Source organism: Chiloscyllium plagiosum, unplaced genomic scaffold, assembly GCF_037043375.1.
Source record: "Chiloscyllium plagiosum isolate Xiang-an unplaced genomic scaffold, Cpla_swu_hap1 HiC_scaffold_6, whole genome shotgun sequence".
Lineage (NCBI taxonomy): Eukaryota > Metazoa > Chordata > Chondrichthyes > Orectolobiformes > Hemiscylliidae > Chiloscyllium > Chiloscyllium plagiosum.
In genome coordinates, this window is record NW_028270144.1 from 104,960,318 (window position 1) to 104,984,954 (window position 24,637).

The 24,637-nt window shown below is 43.9% G+C and overlaps 1 protein-coding gene across 3 annotated transcripts in view; it reads left to right on the forward strand.

The window, feature by feature from the left end:
* anos1 (anosmin 1) overlaps window positions 1–24,637 on the forward strand; it is a 208,682-nt gene that overhangs the window by 60,538 nt on the left and 123,507 nt on the right. The gene's annotated exons all lie outside the window — the stretch shown is intronic.

Genomic DNA, 24,637 nt, shown 5'->3' on the forward strand with positions numbered 1-24,637 from the left:
TGAGGGCATCGTTGATCATGGGGGAGGGGAAATTGTGGTCCTTGAAAGAGGAGGACATCTGGGATGTCCTGGAGTGGAATTGCTCATCCTGCGAGCAGATGTGATGGAGGCTGAGGAACTGTGAGTAAGGGAGGGGGTCAGGGTGGTAGGTAGGGGATTGGAAGAGGTGTAGTTAAGGTAGATGTGGGAATTGGTGCGTTTGAAATAGATGTCGGTGCTAAGTTGGCAGTCCTCACTAAGTCCAAGTACTTTGGTTTGACATTATATGGCCTATAAATTGGTTTTGATGTCAGAGCTACTTTTCAGAATACACTTCTGGATACTTAGTAAAATTTTAAAACTTAAGGAGCGGGAATTCCTCCCTCTTCACTCTCAGGTTTATATCTCCAACACCTGTGAGGTAGTTCAATTCTGAGCATGCATGAAGGCTTGCCCAGGGATTTCACTTCTACACTGGTCAGGCCGTGCTCCAGACATACAGAAGCCAGGTAATGGTAAACAAGGTCAGAATTAGCTTCCCATCTTTTATTCTCAAGATCGATGGTTGTGGTCACCTTTGGATAACTTCAAGGTTGCCTCACAATACTTAATGACCCAGACAGACAAATGTTTGGTCTCTCAGGCAATCAAGGAATGTTGGGAATAGGTGGAAAAGTGGTGTTGAAGCCTAATTTCAATAATGTTTGTATAAACTGACAGTGCGGGATTGATGAACCATGTAGACTCTTGTTTTGAACTTGAATGTTTGTGAGAATGTGAGAAATTAAGAATATATGAATGGCAGAGCAGATAGGCCTTTCTCCACCATTCAGTCAGATGATGGCTGATCTGATTAATCCACATTCCTGCCTAGTCCCCAGGTAAACGGGGATTATGCAGGGTCTACAGGGCTGGATTTGCCACTGTTGTTTCTGGTGCCCAGCTTGTTGTATACAGCTAATTGGCTTGCCAGACCATTTCAGAAGGCAGATCACGAGACGACCACATAGCTATGGATTTGAAATCACATGTAGGCCAGGCTGAATAAAGATGGTGGATCTTCATCTCTAAAGGATGTTAGTGAACCAGAGGGGGTTTTACAACAATCAGCATTAGTTTTATGATTATTGTTGGATGAACTTTTAATTCCACCTTTTTATAAATTGAATTTAAATTCTATAATTTTTCATAGTGTAATTCAAACCCATGTCCCTAAAGTATTCACCAGAATCTCTTGGAATCTCAGCCACTTTACTGCTGCAGCACTGCTTCTTCCTCGGGTTCTCCTTCTTATGTTAACATTTGACAAAAAGTTTCCATCTGAGTGGCTTCAATACTGAGTTATGCTGTACATTTTTCTCTAATGTGAGGCCAAAATGGCATAGATTAGTGTGCGACGTGAAAGAGAAACCTGCATTTATATGATCTCAGCACATGCTTTTCCCTCAAGGAAGTCCTTTTGATGTGTAGTTAGTATCATAAAATGAAGGAGAAATAGGGACTAAATTTTGAAAAAAAATCATTCACAGGATGAAAGCATCACCAGCTAGGCCAACATTTATTGCCCATAGGGCAGTTAAGAATGAACCACATTGCTATGGGTCTGGAGTCACATGTCAGCCCAGACCAGGTAGGCAGTTGACTTCCCTAAAGGACATTAATGAACCAGATTGTGCTTTTCCCTCCAGCAATTGGCAATGGATTCATGGTCATCATTAGATTCTGAATTCCAGATTTTTATTGATTTCAATTTCCACCATCTGTTGTGAAGAGATTCAAACCCAGATCCCCAGAACATTACCTGGGTCCCTGGATTAACAGGCCAGCCATAATACAACTAGGCCATCACCTTCCCCAATTGCACAGTGCGAAGTCCCAAAAACACAACCAATAAAATAATGCCATCGCTTCCTTTATACATTTCTGCACAAGGAGAAGGGACCTAATTCAAAAGTGGCATTGGTGCACCATGGCTTCAGCCTAGAATTTTCACTTTAGCCTAGATTGTTATGGAGAATCCTCTGAAATGGGTCTTGGAGCCATGGAACTTTCTGACTGAAGCAAGAGAGCTCCCATTGTCAACGGGATATGTAGATTAGCCAGTTTATTAAGTATTGAGTCTTTCCATAGTTTGCAGACAATTGCTGTCATCATGGTTTTGGCACAGTGTTAACATATCAATATGTCTCATGTGATGGTGCAATCCAGTATGGCTTAGCATCATTGCATCACCTGGCATGCATATTTTGCTCAAATTTGTATCGATTTAAAACAGATGCGAGCTCCGTCTGAAGGCTTCTGAGAGCTCGAGGGGAATGCAAGTTCTGGCTATACATTCAAAGTGCAAGAAGTTTTTAAAAATCTGGAGTTCATCAGTAATTAGCATGCAGCTGCCTTACATGAGCGCATTTCATTGAAGGTATCACATCATAAATTAGCTGCACTAAGTAAACTATTAAAATGACACCATCTTTAAAATGTGTAATTTGTGCATCTGTACCAGAAACACACCGAAACAGGCTTAGTCACACCTGAGTGATTGTGAGCACAGATTTAAATGGGATAGTAAAAGGACCTGAATCTGCCTTAAAACTGAACACATATGTAAGTAATAAACAACTTATGCAGAAAGTAATGCGCATACTTCAAAAGCAAGTGGACTACACATTTCTCAGTGTTGAAATAATGATGATTTCTCCTCTCCCAACTCTGCTAAAGTCCCTCCCTTTAATGATCCTGTAAACAGCTGGCTTCCTATTCACCAGTCTTCACAGTCAATGAGCTCCGTTCTCTCTATGCTCTGCCAATATCATCCTATCCTTTACCAAATCCAGCTTGTCCAACACTATTTACTTCACTGAGCCACATCAGCTCCTAATCCCTCAGTACCTCAAATGTAAAATTGTCATTGTTGTGTTTTAATATCTCCATTGCTTATCTCCTTATCTCTGAAATCTCCTGTTGTACTCTATGGGCCTCCTCTTATCACATTATTGGGAACTGTACCTCCGCTGCCCAGATCCAGACTCTCTCAGAATTCGCTCTCAAACACTTCCCCTTTACAACCCCTTTGAAAACATAGCTTTTTGACCAGATTTTCATCACTTCTCCTAATCTCTGCTTTGTAGTGACATCTGATTTTCATCCTGCCTTTGTGAAACAATTTAGGATGTTTCTCAGCAACTTGAAAGGTTCATTGGCGCTTTAAATAGGAAGCTGTGAGGGTCTGACTTCCCATACTGTAACCCTTTGAGGAATAAGAGAGCCTTTTATTTTCAAAATATAATGTCTTATTTTAAAACATCTGGAAATGTTAGCTTTCTGAAAACAATATGCAAATGCACAGTGGCAAAAGGGCCAGTACCAAAAGTGCATAGATTTAAGATGGCAGGCAAAAGAACCCAAAGTAACACGAAGGAAAAAAATATGCAGCAAAATGTTAAGACCTGGAATGCACGACACAGTATAGAACAGAACAGAACAGCCTTTATTGTCACATGCTCTTGAATGAATGCAGTGAAAGGTTTGTAATGTTGCCTCTCGGCGCCATCTTAGTTACAGAGTATCTCGGTTCCGATACTTTAAGTGTTGTCACAGAATTGAAATTGTAACAAAAAAATGGATTAGCATGCAAATACAGAGTTTAAAAAATGCCAGAATGAGAATAAAAAGTGACTATAAAGTACTCGAGTTATCATCCTTTTCCAACACAAGCCCGAGCCCGCTGAGCTTCAGAGCACGAGGCCATGCTGCATCCACGTGCTGGTCTCCATCCAGGGCTCGCTCTGCTCCCGCTCCGGGCTCCATGCAGGACTCACTCTGCTCCCAATCTGGGACACAGCCCAGGTGCTGTGCTGGCGCTCCGGTTCTGGCTCTGGATGTGAATTGCTCTGCTCCCTGCATTAGAATTTGGCTCACAAATCATCTTGTGCTCACTCTGATCCCGCTCCGGGGCTCAGCCTGTGAATCGGCCCGTGCTTGGCCTGATCCTGCTCAGGGATCCAGCCTGTGAATTGGCTCGTGCTCACTCTGATCCCGCTCCAGGACTCGGCCTGTGAATTGGCCTGTGCTCGCTCTGATCCCACACCGGGACCCAGCCTGTGAATCGACCCATACTTGCTCTGATCCCGCTCTGGGACTCGGCCTGTGAATTGGCCCATGCTCGCTCTGATCCCACACCGGGACCCAGCCTGTGAATCAGCCCGTGCTTGGCCTTCTCCCACTCCAGGACCCAGCCTGTGAATCGACCCATACTTGCTCTGATCCCGCTCTGGGACTCGGCCTGTGAATCAGCCTGTGCTCAGTCTGCTCCCTCTCCAGGTCTTGGCCTGCATTCGCTCTGATCCAGCTCCAGGACCCGGCCTGTACATCAGCCCGTGCTGACTCTTCTCCCGCTCTGGGACTTGACCTGTGAATTGGCCTGTGGGTCAGTCTGATCCCACTCCGGGACCCAGCCTGGGAATTGGCCCATGCCCGCTCTGATCCCGCTCCGGGACTCCGCCTGTGAATCGGCCTGTGCTCGGTCATGATCCTACTCTGGGAACTCGACCTGTGAATCGGCCCTTGCTTGGTCTGCTCCCACTGCGGGACTCAGCCTGTGAATTGGCCCAAGCCTGGTCTGCTCCCAATCCGGGACTCGGCCTGTGAATCAGCCCGTGCTCGGTCTGCTCCCGCTCCAGGCCTCAGCCTGTGAATTGGCCCATGCTTGGCCTGCTCCCTCTCCGGGACTCGGCCTGTGAATCGGCCCGTGCTCGGTCTGCTCCCGCTTCAGGCCTCAGCCTGTGAATTGGCCAATGCTTGGTCTGCTCCCTTTCCAGGACTTGGCCTGTGAATCGGCCCGTGCTCGCTCTGATCCTGCTCCGGAACCCGGCCTGTGAATGGGCCCGTACTCACTCTGCTCTTGCTCTGGGACATGGCCTGCGATATAGCTCATGACCACTCTGCTTCCACTCCGGGACTCGGTCTGTGAATCGACCCATGCTCACTCTGATCTCACTCTGGGACACAGCCTGTGAATTGGCCCGTGTTCACTCTGATCCATCTCCGGGACTCAGCCTGTGAATAGGCCCATACTCACTTTGTTTCCGCTCCGGGACTCGACCTGTGAATTGGCCCGTGCTCACTCTGATCCTGCTCCGGAACCCGGCCTGTGAATGGGCCCGTACTCACTCTGCTCTTGCTCTGGGACATGGCCTGTGATACAGCTCATGACCACTCTGCTTCCGCTCCAGGACTTGGTCTGTGAATCGACTCGTGCTCACTCTGATCCTGCTCCGGGACTCAGCCTGTGAATTGGCACGTGTTCACTCTGATCCATCTCCGGGACTCAGCCTGTGAATCGGCCCATACTCACTTTGTTTCCGCTCCGGGACTCGGCCTGTGAATCAGCCCATGCTCAGTCTGATCCCGCTCCAGGACTCGGCCTGTAAATTGGCCTGTGCTTGCTGTAATCCTGCTCCGGGACTCGGACTGTGAATCGGCCCATGCTCAGTCTGATCCTGCTCCAGAACTTGGCCTGTGAATCGGCCCATGCTCGGTCTGCTCCCTTTCCAGGTCTCAGCCTGTATTCACTCTGATCCAGCTCTGGGTCTCGGCCTGTGAATCGGCCCATGCTTGGTCTGCTCCCTTTCCAGGTCTCGGCCTGTATTCACTCTGATCCAGCTCTGGGTCTCGGCCTGTGAATCGGCCCATGCTCGGTCTGCTCCCTTTCCAGGTCTCGGCCTGTATTCACTCTGATCCAGCTCTGGGTCTCGGCCTGTGAATCGGCCCATGCTCGGTCTGCTCCCTTTCCAGGTCTCGGCCTGTATTCACTCTGATCCAGCTCCGGGTCTCGGCCTGTGAATCGGCCCATGCTTGGTCTGCTCCCTTTCCAGGTCTCAGCCTGTATTCACTCTGATCCAACTCCGGGACTCGGCCTGCGCATTGGCCCAGGCTTGATCTGATCCCGCTCCAGCACTCGGTCTGTGTGGGCTCTGGCAGTTAATCATTTCCCTTCCTCTGGGGTCCATTCTCCAGGCAGGATAGGGTAGTTCAAGAAGTAAAAAGTTGGCGGGGGAGGGGGGAGAAAAGAAATTGCTGCAAAAAGAGAAAAAGAAAGAAAAAGGAAAAGGAACTGATGAGCAGAAGAGCTCCACCTGGACATTCTTACTCTGCCACCATCTTACCATCAGGGGAAGCAAACTAAGTGATAACTTGTACATAGGAATTGGATAAATATGTGACAGGGAGAAACTTGCAGGACAATGAGAAAGTAGCAGGTGAATACTACTAAAGGGATTATGTTTTCAATGCACAATTGGAAAAAAAAGTCTTCTGTGTTGTATCATTTTGTGATTCTGTCATTTCATCTAGGACAGTTGAGGATTCTATATTTGTTAAATTTTGAGACTTTGCAATTCTGTTACTTTTGGGAAATTTTTTAGCTGAATTTTGACTACATTCTTCATAAATATTGTTGGTTAGACTGAACATGTGAGGAGAAAGTTTTACTAATGTACAGGACATTTGAACATGGAAAGACCCCTGATATTCAATAAGATTAAAGTTTGGTGGTCATGACCATGATCATTTTTATAGGTTGGCTTATTCAGATAGACATATGGCCTGAACATATTTAACTAAGAATACAATTTTATAAATGAGTAGGGGAAAGTGCACATATTTTTACATCATTCTGAATATTTCCCTTCTGAGATCTTCTGACCTCATACCTGTCCATCACAAATACTGTACCCCTGTGCTCACTTCAGTAATGTCTTCTCTTTGCAGTGTGCATCTTTATCATCCTTAAACTGAACTCTAATGTCCTTCTGGTTTGACTCTCATTCCCTGCACTCCATTAACTTGAGTTTGCCTAAACTTCTGCACCACTTATTATCCAATTGTGTTTTGGTATTTCAATATTGCAAACTTAAATTTATCCTTGCATTTTAATTTGCCAGAGGTGGGCCCAGCCTGTTTTGCTATCACCTTTTAGTCTGCCAGCCATATTCTTCATTTTTCTGACTCTGACCTCCTGTGCAAGCCTTTCTCACCTCCTTTGATCAATGGTTCGACTTTGTTGAAACTTTATTGCTGGAACAGCACAGCAGGTTAGGCAGCATCCAGGGAACAGGAGATTCGACGTTTCGGGCACAGGCCCTTCTTCAGGAATCATTCCTGAAGAAGGGCCTGTGCCCGAAACGTCGAATCTCCTGTTCCCTGGATGCTGCCTAACCTGCTGTGCTGTTCCAGCAATAAAGTTTCAACTTTGATCTCCAGCATCTGCAGACCTCACTTTCTCCTCAATGGTTCGACTACCTTGATCTAGTTATTGCTGAACGTTTGGATGTTGTTCCTGTGAAACTCTTGGGCTGTTTTATCACATTAAAAATACCCGGCAAATGAAAGTATATAAGAATCTGGCGAGTTCATTTACTGAAACAGTAAACCTCCTCAATGGGCAATCTCCTAAAATTCTGCCATGAAGCCGTTTATTTGGATCACATCTCTTGTGAGTTGCACAGAGATGCATTAGGGAATTAGAAACATGTCTGTCTGCCTTTACTCTTCTGAAGTCTTCAGCATTGCCTGCCCAAGTGGTTGAACAGGGAGTCTCGTCTGTGCAATTGTGCAGCAGAGCTTTCAAAGGCACCCTTAAAACCAGCACACTGAGGCATTAATTGTCCCTTTCGCTTCACTTTATCTGCATCAGTGAATGCAATGTGTGGAGTCAAGCAACTACATGAAGTGTCTCTTTTTTGTACAGCTCTTCCATTGACTTTTAATTTATCCAGTCAAAAGTCATTCTTGAAAGCAGTCTGTACTCACTGAACGGCGGATGTTAATCAACTGTAAATTCCAGTCAATTGGCATGAAGATGTTGATTAGCCAGCTCTGAAGTACCTGCCAAAACACATCTAAGGCAGAGAATCTCCCTGCTGTTTTCCCAGTATGTAAAGCAACAATTTCTGAAACAAGGCTGTCTGCTTAATGGATGCCTTAAAAAAAATCACATCTTAAACTCCCTTTCATGTATTTTTCAAAGGTTTGTCAATGAAAGTAATATCCATGTCCAGAATTGTTACAAGGGGAATTCTCTGAAGTCTGTCAGATCTGAATTAAAATTGAACTTCAGTACATTTCCTCCACAATCACATAACAAAGCAGAGAGGTAGAGTCTGTCCTTTGGAGTTTCGCTCAGAAAGCCTGCTTGTTAACTACAGTAGTTGTGCAGGGTGGGGGTAGGGGTGGGGGTGGGGGGGGGGGGGGGGGGGGATAGTGGGAACGGGAGCGGGTGGAGAGGGGGTAAGGTTGGCGTATCTGGTAGCATTTCAGGGATTTGAGGAGGAGCCTGATGAAGGAGCAGCGCTCCGAAAGCTGGTGCTTCCAAATAAACCTGTTGGGTCTCTGAGGTTGAATAGTTAATTCACTTTTGATCTCTTAACTTAAAAAAGGCAACCATGACTACGCGAAACAAATGACAGCTGACATATTGAATGAAAGTTTACAGACAATACAATTTGTTCTACAGGAACATTTTGGGCTATTTGAATATTGCTCCTGAACTGAAGTTCAGATGAAATACAGCCACACTCTTTCAAAATCTGCAGCCCAGAGACTGAGGCTGTGCTGAATTTGGGATTTTGCTGTACTTTGGGTTTTGCCAGATTTCAGGGTGGGTACTTTCCACAATAAGTGGTGTACTGTGGCCAATAGTTGCTTGGAGATAACTGGTCTGGTGCCAAGTATTGCCCAGATGCTTTGTCCAGGTAGATTAATTTTAATTGAGTACATTTTTAAAAATATGCTTGGCAATTTCTAATCCAGTCTTTGGACAACTTTGGTTATTGGACACCTGGTTTTCTGCCACCATGCTTCTATTTTAAAATAGATGCAACTGAATAATTTGGTCAGTGATTAACCATTTGTTCACCACTAAAGAAATATAGAATGTGACAAAAGTGAGAGGGAGTGACTAAAAATCCTTTTAAGAGTATGAGATCCCAGGAGGAACAAGACTTATTAGGATGAAATAATAAGAAAGCTGTTTATTCCATTTTTTTTAATGAAATCTTTTTGGCCAATATTTTATTGGAAGTGTTGACAGGCTCACCAGCTGTTAAAATAGTACCAAGGAAATTTCATAGGAAGATGATAATATTGGTTAAAATGGAAAAAATCTCGTATTTGAAATAAAATCAGTCATATTCACACTGTTATATTGTATTTATTAAAAGTTGCACTATGCATTCCAGAATTTTTTAAACACCTCCTTCCCTATTCTCTGCCCTTCTTTAAATTTTTTTTTTGACAAAGTTATTAGTGAACTTGCCTGATCCTATTCTTTCCTTTAATGCAATTTACATTCTCCTCATTTCTATTCCTGAAGTGCCTGGAGGACACTTTTTTTAAAACATTAAAAGCTCTGTATAATTATAAGTTAATTTTGTTCATTATACAATTGATTTCTAAAAAGCTTTTATTTATTCATTCACGGCATTTAAGGTGTTGCTGTCAAGACCAGTGTTGACAGCCAAGCCCTTGTTGTCTTTGAGAAATTGGCTGGTGATCCTGTGCTTGGACCTGGGTGGGTTATCCTGCAATGCAGTCAGGGAGGGAACTCCAGAGTTTGATTCAGCCAAAGATGATACAGTTCAAAGTCTGGACGGCGTGCAGCTTGAAGGGGAGCATGCCATGTCAGTGTTCTCAAACATCTCCTAATGTTAGAGATGATAGAGATCATGGGTTTGGACAGTGATATCAAAGAACTCCTGGAGAGTTGCTGCAAAGCATTCAGTAGATGGTAAATGCTACAGCCACCATGTAGTGGTGATGGATGATTCAATGTTTATGGTAGCGAATGGGTTCATTATCAAGCTTTCTTCTGGGTAGTGTCTTGACTCATGTTGTCACTGCACCCATCCAGACATGGATAATAAATATAGGACCTAATAGTGTCTGTCAGTTACCTCTTTTTTTCTCACCTTAAGCCTTGGATAATAAGTTAAAGGCACGTTTTTTTCTGTTCTCTCACTGGATGTGGGATTCACATCCCAGTGATCTTGAGAAGGTGGTGGTGAGTTGTCTAATTCTCCTCACCCAGCTCATTGAACCCAGCTCATTGAACCGGAATTCCACAACCATGTTCTTCCCACCAAGTACCTGGGCAGAATCTTCCTCGGACCCGCCCAGAGCTCCCTGAAGAGTGGGGGGGACTGAACTGGGCTGGAGGCAAAGAATTCTCTTTTATGGTGATGGGTTAAAATTTTGCTGTTAGTTCTGAGACCCTTTAAGGTGAGTTGAAGTTCCTGACTTTAAACCTAATTTTCATTCAGTAGGATGTAATGAATGCTCATTAACACCCCCACTTCGCTGTAATTATATCAATGAATATGAATGTGTTTGCCAAAACAAAACACAGAAACAATGTTATTCAGAAGCCATAAAAGCGAGGCCTGTCCTGGTCAGGATAATCTTCTTTCTACAGTCAGTGCAAACATCTTCAACCACTTGGTTCCTTCAAAAACAGGGCGTTTCTTTGCATAAATGCGTCCGGTGTTTTGGGTGAAGCCTCCGCAGGTTGATCAGCTCCTGCAGAATTTCAAGGATGTGCTGTCAGGTTTGTTACTGTTAAACAGTCACCGTGCAAGGGCTGAAGTCTGACTGGGCCAAAAAGCCTGCCCAGGTGACAGCACCAAACACAACTACGGCAGGAAAATGGGGCTGAACTCCAAAGGGAGTTCAAACTCAAAATGCCATCATTTGGGATTATGGCCTTGTCCCAGGAAAGCTTTGGGTGAGAAGCCATTGGATGTGGATGAGAAGCTGTTGGAAATGGATGAGAAGTTATTGGATGTGGATGAGAAGTTATTGGATGTGGATGAGAAGTTATTGGATTTGGATGAGAAGCTGTTGGATGTGGGTGAGCAGCTGTTGGATGTGGGTGAGCAGCTGTTGGATGTGGGTGAGAAGCTATTGGATGTGTGCCCTCTCCTAGTTGTGAGGATGTTAGTGTCTGAAGACTTTGTAAACAATGGGAGGATGGGACAGTGAGGAGGATACATAGGAAGTCAGGATTAGAGCAATGTAGAGTTAAAATGAGAGTGTAGGTGGTAGGTGTTTGCGGGATTGGGGAGGGTTTTGGATCCTGGAAGAATTTAAATGCGAGGAAAAGAATTTAAATTATGATGTGTTGGGGTTGGGCAGTAAATGCAAGCCAGGAGGATAATGGTGTTCCAAGACTTGGAATGGTAAGGTAGAAAAGGTGGAGTTGAGGGAGGGAGGATTTTGGGAAGGAAGCCAAGGCAGCTTTCAACCAATCAGTGCTGGAGATAGAGGAGGCATATAAGAGGGATTCAGTAGCGAATAACTGTCTTAGACGTGCTAGAAGACACGGAGATAGAAAACTCAGCTTAAGGTTGGATAAGACATTCAAATTGTGAACCACTTGTTTTAGTTTGAGACCAGGGCACAAGAAGATTTGAATTAATGCCAAAGAACTGGGGCTAGTAGCAGGGGCTGAAGGTGATGATAGGTCTTTTAATAAAATATCGCACTGAAATTGGAGTTTGTATATTTGTTTTAGGCAAAGTGTATTGGGCTATTAACAAATGTTAGGCTACTGTGTTTGCTTTCAGGAATCCAGCACTGAAAAGGAAGAATTTCCCATACACACACACGCAAACACACACACACATGTATAACAGAGTAGACATGAAATAGTTGACTGAGAATGCTCAAGCAAGGCTTATTCAGGTACAACAATATGGCCCACTGACTATGTTGAAATGGCTGACGCCTCTGTGACATTTCAGTTCGACCACAGGACCATGCACCCTGACCGTTGATGCGATTAGACAGGACTCTAGCTGACAAAGTGGGTAGGTGATTAGATTATCAAACTCTGCTTAAATTATCAAACTAAAATTAGAGCACATGATGTGCCCTAGGGAATGACCATACTAGAAAGGGGGGTGGAGACAAACCGCTGACGATTGTTAGACAAGTTATTTATTTCTGTGTATAAAAAACTGTAACTTGTGCTCCTGAATCAGAGTGAGTCTGGTATCCTGCGTGTCTACCTGGAATTCCTCTCCCTGCATTTACCAGTAACAGCTTGTCATAAACCGCTCGGTTTGCTTGGGCCCTTGAAGATAGAAACAGGGGAATATATTACAGGGAACAAAGAAATGGCAGAAGAATTGAATTGGTACTTCAGATCTGTGTTCACTGGGGAAGACACAAGCAATCTCCCAGAGGTAACAGTGGCTGAAGGACCTGAACTAAGAGGAATTTATATTAGCCAGGAATTGGTGTTGGAGAGACTGTTAGGTCTGAAGGTTGATAAGTCCCCAGGGCCTGATGGTCTACATCCCGGGGTACTGAAGGAGGTGGCTTGAAAAATCGTGGATGCGTTGGTGATTATTTTCCAGAGTTCGATAGATTCGGGATCAGTTCCTGCGGACTGGAGGGTGGCTAATGTTGTACCACTTTTTAAGAAAGGTGGGAGAGAGAAAGCAGGAAATTATAGACCAGTTAGTCTGACCTCAGTGGTGGGAAAGATGTTGGAGTCTATTATAAAGGATGAAATTACGACACATCTGGATAGTAGTAACAGGATAGGTCAGAATCAGCATGGATTTATGAAGGGGAAATCATGCTTGACTAATCTTTTGGAATTTTTTGAGGATGTAACTCTGAAGATGGACAAGGGAGATCTAGTAGATGTAGTGTACCTGGACTTTCAGAAAGCTTTTGATAAAGTCCTACATAGGAGGTTAGTGAGCAAAATTAGGGTGCATGGTATTAGGGGCAAAGTACTAACTTGGATTGAAAGATGTTGGGCTGATAGGAAACAAAGAGTAGTGATAAACGGCTCCATTTCGGAATGGCAGGCGGTGACCAGTGGGGTACCGCAGGGATCAGTGCTGGGACCGCAGCTTTTTACAATATATGTTAATGATATAGAAGATGGTATTAGTAATAACATTAGCAAATTTGCTGATGATAATAAGCTGGGTGCCAGGGTGAAATGTGAGGAGGATGTTAGGAGATTACAGGGTGACCTGGACAGGTTAGGTGAGTGGTCAGATGCATGGTAGATGCAGTTTAATGTGGATAAATGTATGGTTATCCACTTTGGTGGCAAGAACAGAAAGGCAGATTACTACCTAAATGGAATCAATTTAGGTAAAGGGGCAGTACAAAGAGATCTGGGTGTTCTTGTACACCAGTCAATGAAGGTAAGCATGCAGGTACAGCAGGTAGTGAAGAAGGCTAATAGCATGCTGGCCTTCATAACAAGAGGGATTGAGTATAGAAGCAAAGAGGTTCTTCTGCAGCTGTACAGGGCCCTGGTGAGACCACACCTGGAGTACTGTGTGCAGTTCTGGTCTCCAAATTTGAGGAAAGACATTCTGGCTATTGGGGGAGTGCAGCGTAGGTTCACGAGGTCAATTCCTGGAATGGCGGGATTACCTTAAGCTGAACGACTGGAGCGACTGGGCTTGTATACGCTTGAGTTTAGAAGACTGAGAGGGGATCTGATTGAGACATATAAGATTATTAAAGGATTGGACAATCTGGATGCAGGAAACATGTTTCCGCTGATGGGTGAGTGCCGAACCAGAGGACACAGCTTAAAAATCCGGGGTAAACCATTTAGGACAGAGATGAGGAGAAACTTCTTCACCCAGAGAGTGGTGGCTGTGTGGAATGTTCTGCCCCAGAGGACAGTGGAGGCCCAGTCTCCGGATTCATTTAATAAAGAGTTGGATAGAGCTCTCAAGGATAGTGGAATCAAGGGTTATGGAGATAAGGCAGGAACAGGATACTGATTAAGGATGATCAGCCATGATCATATTGAATGGTGGTGCAGGCTTGAAGGGCAGAATGGCCTACTCCTGCACCTATTGTCTGTAGTCTATTGAACAAACTCCTCCTCTTCCGAGGTGTTGCTCCCTCCGTGAAAGTCGCACTTACAAGGATCTTGTAAATGACACAAGATGATAATGGCATGACATTGGCTGGCAGCTCAAAACCACCTTCTCAAAGCAACGAGAGATGGGCAATAGCTCCATCCACATCAGGTGAAAGATTTTTTTTTCTGAAAATGAAAGGATTAGTTGAATTGAAATGGAGGAATTCTGTTGAATTGACACTCGAAGAGTTTGTGGTGGTAACCTAGGGCTGGAGCCCTTGGAGCCCCACTAGAGGGCCTGAGCACAAAGAAAAGTTAGGTTGACATTTAAGCACCAGTGCAAAGGGGTCAGTGCAATGCCAGAAACACCATCTTTTGGATCAAGTATCCAACTGAGGCCTCAAAACCTTGTTCGGATGGATGCAACAGACACCGTGATACTATTTTGAAGATGTATAGGAAAGAGTTCCTGGTGTTTAGGCCAATATTATCCTTCAACAGCAGAAAAAAACCATATTATCTGATCATTATCACATTGCTGTTTTGGACGAGTTTGCAAAATGGCTGCAGTGTCTCCGAGACCACAACAGTTACATCACTATTTTTAAAAACAGCCTTCACAAGCTGTAAGACATTTTGAGATGTTCCTGAGATGGGGTTGTTACTGAAAGTACTGTACAAATGCAAGTCTTACATAGATATTTGGGTGGCTGTTGGAATATGAAAAATACACCGCTACACTCTCCTTCCACATTAAAGAGGCTTAACTGGAGATTGATGAAAAGCAGACTTGTATATTAAAACACCTCAGGGTCAACTGGAAGCTGCTGAAAGGATTGTTTTCAGTGTCGCTTCAAAATTAAATCATTTCAAGATCAGAGAAGCATAAGTTTCAGATTAAAGCAAGTTGATCATCCTCCTGTACATTGGAAATTCTGCTGCACATCACCCTGTTCATATTATTCCAGCTGAAAGTTATTGAGGTGAGATTTGCTCTTTGTAAATGTGTGGAATCAAAGATTCCTTTCTGGAGCAGGCAAACGGGCATGCAGCAATAACAAGCAGCTGTGTGCAGAGATCCAGATAAAGGCAACAGACTTGACCAACTTCCCCATCCACGCTGATGCACCAGTCCTGCTTCTGGGTGGTGCGAGTGCTGATGGGAGGCTGTGCGAATCCCAGCAGGAAGAGCCAGATCTGGTTACGGTTGTTAATTTTCATTTGGTCTCGGGACTTAACTGCTGACTGATATCTGTGAGACTCATTATTCACACTCTGGGTGGTGGACGTGCGTGTAAAATGTGTCGGAGCTCTGAAGACTTGAGTGGAAGACAGGACTGCAGCTGGAAAGAAAGTTTTGAGAGGAAGAAAATGGCAAGGAAATTAAAAATACATTAAAAATAAAGGGTCAACATGTTCTTCAGGATGAGACTGATATTGTAAAAGAGAATGAATTGGGAACTGAAATGAATGGAGTCAAGTCTGCAGGACACTTAGAAAAATACACATTTTTCACAAGCCTCTGTATACCCTATTAAGGGCATTCATATATAACACAGCTTGGTAGTCCCTAGATGACTGTATATTGCAAGATTATGCTTTGATTTTGAACAAGACAAAATCCTTCAGTCTTTGAAAGTGCATGAAAATCACAAATTTCAGGAAGTCAAAAACTCTGATCTTACCCATGTTTGTGAGAAAGGCAAGTCGATGCCATAAGTGAACAAGTTCCGATGAACAACTCATCCTTTTCCCTTTCAACTGCTGACTGACTTGTTCCACAGAGCGACCATTTCTGCTGGTAATACCTTCATGAAAAGTCTTTGCAATTTCAAGCGCCAGAAGAGCTCTGGGTAACTTTTTTTTTTGTCCCAAGCACAATCTGGGCAAGTGTCGTTGTAAGTAGATTGATGGCTTCTATCTAATTTATTTATGTTATTTCTACAGAAACAAAATGTGATTTATTGCAAAATGACTTTTCGCTAGATAGGTTGGTTATAATGTTAAATATTGTGGGGATGAAAATTCCACTTCTCCATTTGCAGTTATACCTAATACAGCTGCACGAGACTTTCTTACGGGTGCTGTCAAAATAGTGATGTGAACTGACCCTGCCACAGAGGAGCAAGATGAAAGTTTATTGCCTAGGCAGAGTGCAGGGACAGATGTCTAGCAAACAGCAGTGGTGTGATAGCAAGAGATGAAGATGTCATTATGCACTGGTGTCTCAGCTGCCTGTTAACAGCAAGGGTTCTGATTGCTCTATCAGAGCTTTGTCACAACCATGTTTATACTACCTTCCTCCCAATGTAAAACTGGCACTAAATCCCTGACAGGAGCATGCTTCATTGACAACAGCGCATTCTTGGCAGGGCTGACTTCTATAAATTCAGGAATTTCTAAATGGAGCTGATCAGTCACTGCTGTTCCTTTCTCTTTGTGCAGTGTGAAGTATATTGCCCTCCATTTTAGGAAAGAAAAGTTGTTACTAGATGCATTAGATTTAATAACTGAATACTACAAGTGAACATTTAATACTTGTTGAAGACCACAGTAAGTATGGAATGAACACTGAGTGATTCAGTACGAGCACAGGGTCAGGTTGGGATATGCAGACTATATTTACCTTACTTCATTACTTGCTGTGAAGTCCCATATGTCAATTCACTGTTCCCATCACGATAGTATGCTATTCCTCACATTTAGCACTTTGTTCATGTACCAGTGCATCAGCTTGCATGGAACAATATGCATGATATATTTAATAAGCATTAACATGAAAAGAAAGCTTTACTTAGACATCACACCTGAGCCAAATGAGAAACTAAAGAGAGCCTGACTCTGGACTCTTTAGTATTCGGCTCTGCAGCATACCAAGGTCAGATTCTCCCTAGTTTATGATCACTGGTTCAGTCCTTTGTAAAGTTACATGTAAAGTGGGAATTGTATGTCATCACTCCCTAATGCCAAAAAGACATCAAAAAAGTTACTTGAGTTGTTCTTAAATGCGTGCCATTTAGAGAATTCTCTGAACTAGTTGTATATTTTGAGCTGTTAGCTTGGGGTGGTGTTGTTTTTGAAGTTGGTTTGTCAGTTTAAATCAACAAAGCACAAAGAGCAGAAAGAAAAATGTTTATATTAAACAAAAAAAAATCAGAATGTGCAACAACACATGTTGCACAGTTACATCTGAAAGAATAATTCTTGCTTAAAGTATTACTTGTATTCAACATCAGTCTCGATCTTAGAGAATCTGTCCCAGTTGCAAAGGCTGAGATTAGTAGAATTTTGTTGGGTGGATTAGCAAGGGATCAAGTAAAGATGGGTAAATTGGATTGAGATTATCATTATCCCTTAAAGATGAATTTCTTCACAACTGACAGAAAGAACCGAAACACAAGATTCATGTTTTTAAACTTTAGCTGCAACAAACAAACTAAAATCCACAGAGATCATAGAAAATAGGAACAGAAGCCCTTCGAGCCTGCTCAGTCATTCAATGTGGCTATGGCTGATTGTCCAACTCCAGCCCCTGTTTCCACTTTCTCCCCATTCCATTTGATCCCTTCAGCTCATGAATAGTATCCTTGTTGAAAACATTCAATGTTTTCATCTCAATTTCTTTCTATAGCAGAGAATTCCATAGGTTCACCACTCTCTGAGTGAAGTAACTTCTCCTGATTTCAGTCCTTAAACTGTAACACCCAGTCTGGACTTCTCAGTTATTGGGAACACTTTCCCATGTTTACCATGTCTCGTTCTTTTTTTCAATTCATTCAGAGGCTATTTGCGTCTCTGGCTAGGCCAGCATTATTGCCCATTCTGAATTGCCTAGATAAAAATCAACCACATCACAGGTAGACTAGGTGAGGACAACAAATTTTCTTTTTTTTTTAAAGCACATTAGTGAACCAAATGGGTTCTTCCTGACAATCAACAATGGTTTAATGATAAAAACCAAAAGGACTGCAAATGCTGCAAATCAGAGATGAAAATAGAAATTGTTGGAAAAGGGCAGCAGACCTGGTGGCATCTGTAAAAAGAAATCTGAATTATTGTTTCACGTTGAGTTACCCTGGTTTAATGACCATCATTAGACTTTTAATTCCAGATTTCTATTCAAATCAAGTCCCACTATTTGCCACAGTAGGCTTTGAACCCAGCTAACCCAAGGCATTATTTGAGCCTCTGGATTAATTGTCCAGTGATAATGCCACTAGACCTCCCCAACCTCCTGTTAGAATATTTTAGATATCTATGAGATCACGCCTCATTCTTCTTAGCTCCTGCAAATACCATCCTAACTGGTCCAGTCTCTCTTCATGTGACCATCCTGCTATCTCAGGAATCAGTCTGGGAAGGTGTGTTAAACATTAATTAACGGCTAAGAGTACATCAAAGTAAAGAGAAGGTATTTATGCATTAACTAACTAATGTAACTGGAAGATATTTTAGAAACTCTTTCACTGTATACCGTACTTCTGCTAGATGTTTAGCATTACAGGAACAGTCCTACCGTCTTTCCAGCAAAGGCTGTTTTCTCCCTCCCATGCCAGGTTGAGATTTCCAGTGTACATGAATGATCATTCCAATCAGACCAGGTTTTCCCAGGTATGATTGACATCAGTATGGGGAACTACAGTGATTTCACATCCCTTAAATTTCAAGAGCCCCACCTGCTCTTTTCTCTTTCTTCTGAATCCTTAGAAACATCCTACTTGATCACTCACACATATCCTGTTTTCCCAAAGCAGTAATTCCTTCTTTTCTCCATCACAGACAATAGCTGATCTTTCTATATAAGGAATGGTGGGAAGGTGTTAAAAATGGTGTGCCGCCATAATCGATTCTGTTTGAGAATCGCTCCCAATGACAATCAGATTACATGGGCATGTCTCCAGCACGCTTTATCTGGAATTGTCTTCACTTACTTAGAGGTAAAGACACTTTTCAAGACTTAACCATCTTATAAAGATCAGCATTCATGACAAGGTAACCTCTCTAACTGAGTCTAACCGAGTGGTGGATGGTTTGTGAGGCTGATTCACCTCCCCCTGTTTCGATGTTGTAAAAACAAAATCGGGGGCATAGATAGAGTAAATAGGCAAAGTCTTTTCCCTGGGGTCGGGGAGTGAGAACTAGAGGGCATAGGTTTAGGGTGAGAGGAGAAAGATATAAAAGAGACCTATGGGGCAACTTTTTCACTCAGAGGGTGGTACGTGTATGGAATGAGCTGCCAGAGGAAGTGGTGGAGGCTGGTACAATTGCAACATTTAAGAGGCATGTGGATGGGTATATGAATAGGAAGGGTTTGGAGGGATATGGGCCGGGTGCTGGCAGATGGGACTAGATTGGATAGGGATATCTGGTCGGCATGGATGGGTTGGACTGAAGGGTCTGTTTCCATGCTGTACATCCCTATGACTCTATATTGAAAACATCTGACTGAATCTAAAATTCAGTTAGCTGGTTGGATTTTCCCATGGGCGTTGGATGCCATGAAACCAAAGAAAAGTTATAGCAAACAAAGAGGCCGTTCAGCCCATCATGTCCATTTTGTCTGAATAAATTAATCATAATGCAGGTCAACCTTGTTGACAGCAAGACCGCAAGGGCTGTCTTCTGGAAGGCAGCCTCCCAGCTGACTGCCCCATGTGGCCACAAACCCAAATACAGTCCCATTAGGGGAGGTGTGAGTTCCTGAGGCAGGTTAGTGCCAATGAGCATGCCTCAACATGGAGCGATCCTTGCAGCTATCCATGGAATGGCCATACTTGAGGCTCCCAAAGTCATTAGTGATATCAGGAAAACCCCTCCATGATTACAGCCTTTCATGTGCTCCTGTCATTAGAGCCTGGAGCCTCTGGTCCTCATGTGTCCCTGCCGCAGAAAGCCATTTCCAATGAGCTGGTGGACTCCACATATGGCAGAGAGGTGATAGGGCTTCCCCAGTTGGATATCTCTTGGCCATGCTAAAAAGTTAACCTAAACGTGGAGCATTATTGACTTTCATTAACTTTTCAGTTCCATGGATCAGGAGTGTTCCTGTTAACCAGCTCAACCCTGGGAATGTTCCTAGTTGTGGGAATGGGTCAGAGAGCCTTACTAACATGGCCGATGCCACCTCATATTCCTGTTGGCACTAATCTCCCTGCAATCAAACCCCCCCAACATCACCTCCACCTCCACCTCCAAGGCTATTCCCACAGGATTGGGAAAATCTATCCCAATGTTCGGATATATGACCTGCTTCCATGTTCCTCTTTAGTAATGGCACATTTGAGCATCCTTTGCAAACAGTGTTCTTGGCTGTGCCAAGCTATCATACAGAATGGAATCCTGCTGAGCTATTTACACAGTCTGTTGCTTCATTACTTGTCAGACAAATACAATGAATTGCCACACTGAACCTCTGCTGCTCCTTCAAGCTGCAGCTCTTCTGTATAAAATTAATTGCATAACAAATGAAATGATCAGTCCTTCTTCACTTTAATCCCTTTTCTTATTCCAGCACCATTTAAAAAAGACAAAAGAGGAACAAGATTACACTTGATGCAACATGACTATCAAAAGAGAATTGCGTTTGTTAATGCAGTGCTGACTGGACTGATACAGTTGAACTGAAAGATATTTGGAAAAGATCAGAATACCTGGACAGAGACGGGTACTTGGCTTTGTGTGAAAGGGTGAAAAGGGTGACTTCAGTGGAAGCTGAAAAATGCCTTGTGAACTTGTTATCACCCATTTCACACCATCCCAAGTCAAAATCTGTCCAGACGTCCTTCGATGTCTGGCACCATGAAGCCAAATGAAAGTGTTGTTGCCTGTTCCAATCCTAACAGGCATCTTTAATTTTTCTTACTGCCAGCTTTTTTATTCTGCCAATTCTTTTCTCTTTGAAGGCTTGGTGGAGCTTGTCAGGATAAACCAACAATAACAACTAGGCGGGTGGAATCTCTGATCGATACGGGCCTTGTCAGCATTTGTGGCCAAATCAGACAGGAGGTACGGGCGACACCTACCTCGATGTTGGATGGATCTCACTGCACCTTTTATGTTTTTGCTGGGTAATGAGGCGGGTTTCTCACAAAGTGGGATGAAAGCTTGTTAACTGCCTTCATTAATGACCCAACTTGCCTCATTAATATTCATTTCCTGATCTTACCAAACCCGCTGAACAAGATAGATGTTGGGAAATCTTGACATGAGGTCAGCGCAGGTACCTAGTGCCTTTGGCTCACTGCTGGCTGCCACCTTTCAATGCTAGTTGCTGTTGCACCTTGCAAAGCCACAATCAAGAGGTTTTAGTCAGGGTGTTCTCAGTTGGGGGATGGGTGACTGTGCCTCTGCAGTGCGGGAATGGTCAATCCCATGGATCCAGCCTCGGGTGACTGTCTATGTGGAGTTTGCACATTCTCCCTGTGTCTGCGTGGGTTTCCTCCGGGTACTCCGGTTTCCTCCCTTAGTCTAAAGATGTGCAGGTCAGGTGAATTGGCCATGCTAAATTGCCCATAGTGTTAGGTGCATTAATCAGAGGGAAATGAGTCTGAGTGGGTTACTCTTCGGAGGGTCAGTGTGGACTTGTTGGGCTGAAGGGCTTGTTTCCACACACATTAGGGAATCTAATCTAATCTAATCAATTCGCCAATCTCGCGTGGTCATCATGGTCCATCTCTGATACACTTGCAGGAATGTCAGGAAATACACAACCCTGACAGGCTGCACCAGCAACTAGCATTGCAAGGATTATGAAGGACCAGAGAATCTCTACAGTACAGATAGATGCCATTTGGCCCGTGGAGTCTGCACCAACCCTCTGAAGAGCATCCTACTCCGACCCTGATTAGACCAGGCTGTGTCTGAGGCCTGCTGTCATGATGCTAGCTCACTTACCACCTGCCTGCATGATGGCACTATCTAGATACCATTTCTACTAGACCTTTCTGTGAACCTCCGTTGACTTCACTCATCCCCAAGCCTCCACACATCCCCCTGTTACACATCCCCCTTCCCTCCTCCAGCCCCTAACATATGAGGTGACTGTGTCAAGTGTGATCATATACTGCTCCCCTGCCCCCGACTGTGCGTGAACACTCTTAGCACAGCCAGGCAGCTCCTTGTTACCCAGCAGTCCTCAGTCACAGGGGATGGGCAGCTTGCTGTATGGCACTGTGCTGTGTTAATCCCATACCTACTCCACGTGCCAGCAATTTACCCAGCAACCACGCTGAACAGGCAGCAAGGTCTCACATGGGAGGTCCAAGGAGGCAGCCGGCAGCCAGGGGGCTCCTGTGCCTCTGCAGTCTGGGCAGTGGGTTATGGTCAGTTCTGTGGCTCCTTGATGCTTCTCGTCCGGCCAGGAGGAAAGGGGTGTGGGGAGAATAAGGGATGGGTGCTACCGAGGATATGCGCTCTGACAACTGTGAATGGAGTAATAGTATCTGCAAAGGAGGGGATACAGTAAATATGAATGGAACTGGGGGTCATGTGGAAAGAGTGTTCACGCACAGTCGGGGGCAGGGGAGCAGTATATGATCACACTTGACACAGTCACCTCATATGTTAGGGGCTGGAGGAGGGAAGGGGGATGTGTAACAGGTAAAGGTTAATGTAGATGGGCTGTGTGGAGGCTTGGGGATGAGTGAAGTCAACGGAGGTTCACAGAAAGGTCTAGTAGAAATGGTATCTAGATGGTTGGGGTCTCTGTGACTTATCGAGATGGAGACTGTAAGCCATGAGCTGGAAAGCGCTCCTTGGGGATGTGGAGATGGCGTTTCCTCTTACGGGAGAGCTCAGTGTCACAGTTTCAAAATCTTAAAACCCAGATGAAGCGAAATGGGTTCCCACAGAGGGTAGTGAATCTGGAACACTCCTGGTGAAAATGTGGTGGAGGCAGAGTCCTTTACTTTTACTAAGTCAAAGGTGCTCATATTCACGATATCTAAGAGGTTGAAAGGTTATCAGGTCCAAGCAAGAATGCAAGTTATAATCTTACTGAATGGTGGAGCAGGTTCGAGGAGCTGAAAACCTGCACTGGCTCCTAATTCATATCTTTATATGTACGTACAATACTATATAAACAACGGGCAAAATCAAAGGAGTGAACCTTTCTGTTTTCTCAAATGGGTCATTAATACATTGCAATAATAGTAAGTCTTAGCAATAATTGATGTCAATAAGCTACTAACTATAACTCCAAGGATGTTACTTATCCCTCTTCTGGCTTTCTGTCACCATGTTCTATTCAATATGCACAATCTGACTGATGGCTCAGCATGAGATTGTGGTAATTCTGGTCAGTCTATTGAGTGTACTTGTTTGCAAAGCAGATGGTCTGGGTGCAATGGGAGTTTTCCACTGACCTCTCTCCACTTTAGGCCCTGTCAGAGTTTGTACATGTGGATACACCAATACTGTAAGCAGACTCTCAAAGATTTAACAGTGCTTTAATGTGCCGGAGGCTACAAAGAAGACTCTGGGGTCTTTTAAAAGCCCTGTCGTTGAATGATTTCAAATCGAAAGCCAGGCCATAATTGAAAACTGTCTATGGTAAGACGTCTTGGTGGGCTGTGAAGTGTGATATTCATTGAGTTTACTCTGCTGGATGCTATGGGTCTACAGCAAGCCCTGGAGAAAATTCAATATTTGAGTGGAATTATAAGGCAATCAACCGAGTGCAGATCATGGATGTGAGCTGGAACTGTGAAGTTAATGTAAATCAGCAATATCTTCAATTTTAAATAGCCAACTTATTTCCATCCCAAAATAAACAATGAGGAGGAAGAAATAATTGTAAAAGACCTCGCTTTTGAGGAGGAAAAGTATGAGGAGGATGAATTTAGGTAAAACAGAGTAACATTGAAGTTTAAAAATTAATAAAAGAAATAGAGAATGCAAGAGAAGATGTGGACAAAGGAACAAAATGGTTTAAATGTTTTAACCTTTACTTGTTCGTGTGTGAGTAACATTTCAGCAGTGATCACCTAGTGTTCCCCTAGTTGAGCCTATTTTTCAGGAATAAAAACTGGTACCATGATAATAGAGTTCCTAAAGCCATTCAGCCCATCAAGTCCACACCAACTTTCCAAAGCGTATTCCACCCCCCTACTGTATCCCTATATTTCCCGTGGCCACCTCCACATCTTTGGAATGTGGGAGGAAACCAGAGCATCTGGAAGAAACCCACACAGACACGGGGAGAATGTGTAAAATCCACACAGACAGTCACCCAAGGTTGGCATTGAACCGGGTCCCTGCTAACCACTGAGCCACCATGCAGCCCACAAATGTAGCAGTGGGTCAGTTTGCTCACAATTAATTAATTGATTTTGACCACTGCTGAATTTATAGTTCAGACCCTGTCAGTAACTGTGTAATACCAGTGTCAGGCTGCTAACATATTTAAGAGAGTGGCCTGGTACCAGTTTTTGGTCTCAATTTGCTGAGCTTCAAGCAGAGCAGGAGTCTGGCCCACTCAGCTTGGGATTCAACAGCAGTCTGTGCAGCCGCCAATGACTGGTAAGATTATTTTGCTTTTCTCTTTTAGATGTTGTACTCAGATTGAGAAGCAAATGTGTTGTCTCCGCAGTGCTCCCACTTCAGTGTCCCCAAGGCAAAGTTAGAGTTGCCAGAGTCCTACTGGACCGTAGGACTCTTTTCTCAACAGAGAGAGAGAGAGAGAGAGAGAGAGAGACGACTGGTGGTACTTTAACCTCAGAGTCACTACACCTCAGGTTAGAGGAGAGGTTGAGAAGAAGA